Genomic DNA, 8,135 nt, shown 5'->3' with positions numbered 1-8,135 from the left:
TCATCCAGTGAAAATAGTGTATGAAAACAACATTCCCTCATGAACACAGTGATTGAACACTAGCCTTCGGCTGCCTATGACTCATAGAGTATTGACGGTATCGATCTCGAAGGTACAAACTTTAGAATATATGTCACCATAAATAGTATATCATCCCAAAACCAAATGAGTAGATTAGCGTCAACTATTGTATTCCGAATCACGTCTAATAGAGTTATATTCCTCATTTCTAGAATGCCATTTTGTAGCAGAATATAGGATATTGTCAATTGTATGACTTTCCATTCTCTTAAGATAGTTCCATTAATTTTCAACATAGATACTCTTTTATGATTAGTGTGCAAAGCTCTAATGCTTTTGCTTAACTGAATATTCACCTTATTAATTTAGTGTTTGAGACAAATTCAAGCACTCAACTATGCATCAGTGCCCAGCACCGTTACCTAATCCCTAGCTAGGTCTTTCTACTCATATTTAGGACTCAATACTACCTCTGCCTTGCAGATGCAATCCGTGAGTCCTGAGTTTTCTTAGTTATGCGCCTTCATGTGCAAGATGATCGACTTGTTTGCAGTGAAATCAATTGATCTTTCTTATTAGTTGTACTTTTCACCTTGTAATCGGTTTCTTTTATTTCAAAATCCATTCTGAAAAATCTCAAGTTTACCATTGTAACTAGGCTCACAGCCTTGTGTCTTGGTTAGCTTCCATAGCCAAAGTAAACATTTTAGTCTTGAGCAAACCTTGATATTTAGACTCTAACTTTACTTTTATTCGTACATCTCTGGATGTTTTGCATCTGTAGCGTGCAATAAAAGTAGCAAATGTTCATTCTAGAGTTATGTAGCCTAGATAACCACTCGGATCTACTGCTTCTAGCTCGACGCAGTTCCAGCTTTCACATGATCCTTGATCATAGAGGTCATCATATGAAGGTGAATTCAATTTTTTGCCTAGCAGTTATTTTATTTGAATCCAATTTAATAATAGGAACTTGGTTCCTTATTAAAGAGACTTATCCAAATCTCACATTTAAGAGCATCCCAGGAGCTCTTTTCATTCAGATTATCCTCATAATCCTTTATAAGCTTGTCTTCTTTGTAGTCCACCCAGTGAACCACTTCAATAATCTTTTGACTTCTAGATCTTGTATCGACCGACCTCAAATTGGATATTACCGCCTTAGTACACTCTAAAATCTCCTATTCTTGGGAGAAAATGGATCTTTCGACAAACGTATCTCTAACTACTCAGTCCTAGATTGTCATCAGATTTAATATCTCGGTACCATAATAGAAGGATTAATAAACTTTAATTATGGATACATTAGGATTATTGGTATTTAGGTGAAGTATTTTTCTTCCCTGAAGAACTTTCCATCTCATCAAGCATTTTATATCGATAATAAAATTACACCCAAACAAAGAGAAGAAGGCATAATGTCCTAACCATAGTGTTAAAAGATATAATTTTTAAAATTGTTATAAAATTTTTAAAAATAGAATATTAGATTTCCTAGAGATAGAATAGATTGGGTAGTTAAATCATATTACCATCTTTACCCAAAATCTCTCACTTGAAATTATTAATTTATTTAGCCAATATGCATCTAAACATGAGGCATGACAAATATAAACAAATAATTTTACTTTTACATTTAACTACCTAATTATCTTGTTAATTTTATTAGGGTTTTTTGTTTCTAGTGAAATTGGTACATGCCCCAGGTGCTCTCACTGAAACAGCTACCCATCAAAACCTCCAAGATTTTATTAGGATTTTTATAATTAAATTTTCTAGCATATAAAAATAATTTTTTTGTACTTTCAAAGTTTAAAATTTATTTTTTTAAGATTCAAGAAATAACTATATTATGAAATTTAGTGGGCCCCATATCAAAAAATTCTCAAATTTCCAAAGGAAAATAATAAAAATAGTTTCTAAAAGTTTTCTAGAAATTTTAGATATTTTTAATATTTTAAATAATTTTATGATTTAAAAACCATAGGGGCTGATCTAAGAAGAGGCGAGTTGTAGAGATCTCCGATCTCACCGTCGTCGGCGCCCTTCGAGAGACAACATGATCTAGATGTTTTTTAAATTTGAAAAAAAGTTTTTAAAATCTAAAAAAATTTATTAGATCTTAAAAAAATAATAAATGCCTGATTTATTAAATTTGCTCACTAGTTTATAAATATTAAATTTTTATTGTAGATCTGACATCCTAGGTTTCAAATTTTCGATTTTTGCACCAAAAAATTATTTTTAATAAAAATGAATTTTTATTAATAAAAATGAATTTTTATTAATAAAAATCCTAACTTTAACTGTTCTAGGACCAAGATCACCATTTGGAAACTAGATCTATTCTATACAAACGCAAGATGCAGGAAAAAATAGATCTAACCCTAAAATAAGATCAAAGATGCGAGCAACCCAAATCTAGCTCTGAAACCAATGTAAACTATGCATAAAAAGACTTTTGTTTAGAGATTACCTTTCCTGGATCTTTTAGAAGGATTGCCACACATCTACTCTTTATCTTTGGACAACAGTCAGAGTGGATCACATCAATACAGTGAGAACCCCCTGCATATCGCCTCATGACTATCGCACAAAGTATGAACTTGATCGGAGAAGGAGATTGTAGCTTTGTGAAGGTTTATGGTCTTTCCTTTCATCTAGCCATTGTGAAAACCTATATCTACATATAAATGACTTAGAGATATAATCCTACAAATATTAGGATTATAAATATCTTATCTTTATGATAAAAAAATTATCCACCCACTTATATTGGTGTTTATCATAAACAACCAACATCAAGAAAAAGATATCATAAACTTGGTAGAGACTGGAGATATATGAGACAACAAACAATTGAGATTAAATCTAAAAAGTTACAATTTTGCTCCTTTTGATAATAACAAATTTAAAATTTAAAATTTAAAATATCGAAATGCGCACATATTTGAGATATATAAACAGTAGTAATAAGCACAAATACATTCTCATGCAAAAAACAAATGGTATGCAAAGTTCTCCTCTCATGTATTCATGAAAAGTATAATCAAATACATGTATTGTAAGCACTCCCCCTAAAAAAATGCATCGAGTTTTTAATAATTAAAAAAATAAATAAAAACATGAAACCATTTAGACAAAAGCTCACTCCTGCACAAAATCATCAAATTTCACCAAAATCACAAAATTATCAAAATTTATTGAATTCTTCCCCTTTTGATATAAGCAAAGTGGAAAAATATACTAATGGATATACTTCAGACAAGACAAATACAAATAAAAATCATTAAAAATATTTACATGAGAGAAGAGCACAATGGATGGCACAAAAAGTTCATAGAAAAATAGCACAAGATTTCAAATTTTAATGACAAAACACATGAATATAAAAGATTACACGTCTTAAAGAACACACAATAGATTAAATAAGTAAAGTGTGTGAAATGAATAGTAAAAAGACTTATACTAGTTCATTGGACAAATTCAGATATATCAATGTGAATGTCAAGTAATTAATAAGAGCTGAACTATCTCAACCTTAGCTACTAAGGACCAAAGAGTCGTCTATCACCTCAACCAATAAAATTTAGAAGGAAGAATAATATTGTTATGTGGGCGATTCACCTCATCTGTAAATATAAAATATATTCAGTATAGGAGCGCTTCCCTTTGAGATATACACAAACACAAATTCACGAATGTGAGCCTTTGGCCACCTTTTTATGAACACACTCATATTTTCATAGATTACATAAGCATGTGGATCTTTGATCATCTTTTAACTAAGACACTCTTATCTTTTGATTGATATTTTAAATAAATGCACTTTTTAAGCATATAAAGATAAAGTTGTGCATTAGCTAAGTAAAAAATGAGCTAAAAATACTTGATATGATAAAAAATATCTATTAACCAATATGTGAGTTTTGGAGCTCAGGGTTCAGTTTTGGAGTTTGTCGGTCGATCGCGGTGTAAGGCCGGTCGATCGAATATGTGCACAGACTCTGGGTATGAGTCTGTACTTGGCGCGATCGACCGCTAGACTCTGTAATGATTTTTAGGTTCTGTCGTTTGATCACGGTCAATCGTGAGTCTTTGGGCGGTCGACCGCTAGTCGGGTCAGACCTATATGTGAGTTTTCTGTTCTGATTTGGATTGATGTTTGCTATAAATACAAACACACATTTTAGGGTTTCTTGGGCTTTGATAAGGCTTATTGTGGGGATATTTGGAGCACAGAAAAGAGATATTTTCTGAGCTATTGGTTATGGTTTTATTTGGAGAGAATTAAAAATTTATTGGTTAGATTAGTTGGTTAGTTTGAGTGATTTATAATATCAGTTTGTACTCTTCTTTTCTATTAGTAAAAAACCCATCCTCTTCTTGCTTCGTGGACATAGGCAACTTGTCGAACCACATTAAAATTTGGTTGTTTGTGTTTATGTCGTTATTTTGTATTGTTTGGCTTTCTCTTTTGGCGTTTGTTTTTTTGTTTCTCGAAGCACATTGGTTTTTTAGCTTCCGCACACAACAAGTGGTATCAGAGTTTGAGCTACGCTTGGGCTAATTGGAGGAGTAGATCGCTTTAGAAGTTCGTCTAGGGATTCAGTTGGTGATAAATGTAGGATTTTTCCTATTTGTGGATCTCATTTCCGTCGTACGAGGTGAGATCTTTCAGAGGCTCTTGTTAGGGTTTCAATTAGAGGTAAAAAAATCTCTCATTTATTAGTTTGGATCTATTCTTCGTTTGTCCCGTATTGGTTTGTTGGTGCTTTGAGATAGATGGTCGAGAAAGAAAGAGTTGAGGCTGAGATATTGGATTATTGAGAAGTGTTTTGACCTGCATATTGAAGTCCTTTGAGCATATTGGTATAAGCAGGGAGAACGAGATGGAGTTTGGCACTTCTATTTTATGATTGAGAGGTATTCTAGGTGGTGTTCATTCAGGCATTTGGGGACCTTCTAAGGAGGCATGATTAGGAGATAATCGGTATTTGGTTTCCGTAGTTAGGGACTATTCTAGGTATTAGTGGGTTGCAACCAAGTCCCGTTGGTGTGAAGTCCTAGAAATCAACGACATATGGAGGAAGTGTATTGGCAGAAAGGTAACTCATCGTTCTGATTTTGGTAGGGGTCCTTTTCTGTATTTGTGTCGAGCTCATGTCAGTTTGAGATACTTTATTAGAGAGGAAATATTAGGACGACGAGATGAGATGACAGTTTTGATGGGTCATTCCTTACTCAAGGATGATCGACGTTTGATGTTGAGCATTGGTTTTGGTGTTCGGGCTTCGACGTATTTGGATCATCTTAGTCATAAGTTGCCGACTGCCGTGTTTAGAGATTTTGGATCTGGTGGAGCTATTTTAGATATTGGGTTGCTTCAGATGTTTGGTCGCACAACATATTGTCACATCGAGGATGTGAGATTTGATCCGATTGCACGTTTAGGATTTAGAGACTCGTTTGGTTATCAGTTGGGAGACTCTGATTTTGTTCTGAACAAGTATGTCACATTTGACTCTCGACAAGTGGAGAGTGTTAATCAGATTGTTAGGATATCACAATGGGTGAAGGGTGATGCTACTCCATGTTGGGTGAAGATCACTTCACATACTCCAGATCATACTGCATTGTTTGGAATTCCAGCTGAGGTGTCACAGATTGGGGATCATTTGGATTTGGATGCAGATGATGAATTGGTTAATTCAAGTGTAGCTGGTGGACATAGTTTGGATTTGGATATGGCCATTGGTTCATCTCAGGTAGAGGTGTTTAGTTTTTTTATTTTGGGGGCATTGAGAGAGAGAGAGAGAGCTATCAGTTACAGATTTATTGGTGAAGAGTTGAGAACTCTTCTATTTGATTAATGGCCTTTGAAGGTCATTTGGGGAACTACGTGAAGGCTTGATTCCTTAGGTAAAAGGATACGTAGGTAGTCATTTATGATGTAGCCGATTTGGTGAGTTGATACTGACGTTTGGAGAGTGGTCACATTCTCATTTGGGTCTCGACTTGTTGTGGATTGAGTCCGTTGTTGTGATTTTGTTTTACTTTATACTGGACACAACAAGTGAGATGTTTGGTTGGTGTTGGTGTCGGCTTAGTTTTGGGAAAATTTTGCCGAGGTGGAGAATTGTATATTTGGCGAAGGGTTTGAAGAAGAACAAGTTTTGGAGCTCAGGGTTCAGTTTTGGAGTTTGTCGGTCGACCGCGGTGCAAGGCCGGTCGATCAAATATGTGCACAGACTCTAGGTATGAGTCTGAACTTGGCGTGGTTAACCACCACGGTCAAACGCCAGTCCCTGTAATGATTTTTGGGTTCTGTCATTTGATCACGGTTGACCGCGAGTCTTGGGGCGGTCAACCGCCAGTCGGGTCAGGCCCATATGTGAGTTTCCTGTTTAAATTTGGATTGGTGTTTGCTATAAATACAAACACACATTTTAGGATTTTTTGGGCTTTGATAAGGCTTGTTGTGGGGATATTTGAAGCACAGAAAAGAGGTATTTTCTGAGCTATTGGTTAGAGTTTTATTTGGAGAGAATTAGAGATTTGTTGGTGAGATTAGTTGGTTTGTTTGAGTGATTTATAATCTCAGTTTGTACTCTTCTTATCTATTAGTGAAAACCCCATCCCCTTCTTACCCCGTGGACGTATGCAACTTGCCGAACCACGTTAAAAATTGATTGTTTGTGTTTGTGCCACTATTTTGCATTGTTTGGCTTTCTCTCTCGACGTTTGTTTTTGGTTTCTCAAAGCACATTAGTTTTTTTGGCTTCCGCACACAACATATAAGTCTCTCTGTCAGTATTTCACATCACAAAACATGATAAGAACAAAGAAGGTGTGTCAAATTACTGCATGAGATATCTCATGTAAACAACGTGTCATATAATCATCTTTTGATCATTGTTTGTAAAAATTATACACATAAATTGAAAAACTATATGTGAGCTTGTGTGACACAATCAAACCTATATACCAAAAGGATAATATCATCTGAAGCAATCATGCAAAAGCATATACATAGGCATGACAAAAGTTTTTTATTTTTCAAAACAAAGAAAGAAAGAGAAATTTTTGTTTTGTTTCTGATAGAAAATGAAAAATAAATAAAAAAACCCCTAAAAAGGAAAAGAGAAAGAAAAGAAAAAGAATCCAAAAATATATACATACAACATGAAGGAGAAGCATGTTATATATAAAGAAAGAAAATAACTAAATCTTGTTTCAATCTACTGAAATGTTCTTCAAGGTTTTATAAAAATATCTGTAAGTTACTAATCAGTAGGAATAAACACAATCTGAATATTCTATTTAGCAATGTGGTCCCTAATGAAGTGATGTCAAATATCTATGTATTTTGTTCATGAATGTATACTAGGTTATTATTCAAATCAATAGCATTCTTATTATCATATCTAAGAGGAACCATCTTAAAAGTCACACCATAGTCCTATAAAGTCAAAGACTTCCAAAGGGCTTGTGCAGAACAATTATCGAATATAAAGTACTCGGTATTTGTTGTTGAAAATGCTATATTGTTTTGTTCCTACTGGATGAAGAGTCTACAAAATGTCCTAGAAGATATGCTATGCCACTAATGCTCTTTCTATTTCTATGACATCTAGCATGATCACTATCTGAATATCCAACCAAATTAAAAGAATTATACATAGAAAATCATAAACCGAATTTTTTGCATTCCACCTAAATGTTAGAAAATTTGTTTTACAACATTTAAATGTGATTTTTTAGAATTGGCTGTATTATTTTTCATCAACTGACATTCTCATCTCATCTTTTGTAAGCTTCGCAGAAGGACTCATAGGAGTTGGAGTTGCTTTTAAATTGTCCACGCTGAAGTGTTTGAGAAGCTCTTTCAATACTTCTCCTGTGAGATAAACATTTTTGTTTGTTTTATTTAAAACTGTAGAAAATACTTCAGGTATCCAATCATACTCTCGAACTTGTCTTGTATCAAAATTTTAAATTTATGGTAAAAATCCTTATTAGTAGTTCTAAAAATAATATCATTAACTTACACTTGTGCAATAAGAATATCTTTACCAATAACTTGAACAAATAAGGTGTTGTCAGCAAACCCC

This window comes from Asparagus officinalis, unplaced genomic scaffold, assembly GCF_001876935.1.
Source record: "Asparagus officinalis unplaced genomic scaffold, Aspof.V1 AsparagusV1_Un171, whole genome shotgun sequence".
Lineage (NCBI taxonomy): Eukaryota > Viridiplantae > Streptophyta > Magnoliopsida > Asparagales > Asparagaceae > Asparagus > Asparagus officinalis.
This window is presented reverse-complemented; position numbering follows the sequence as displayed.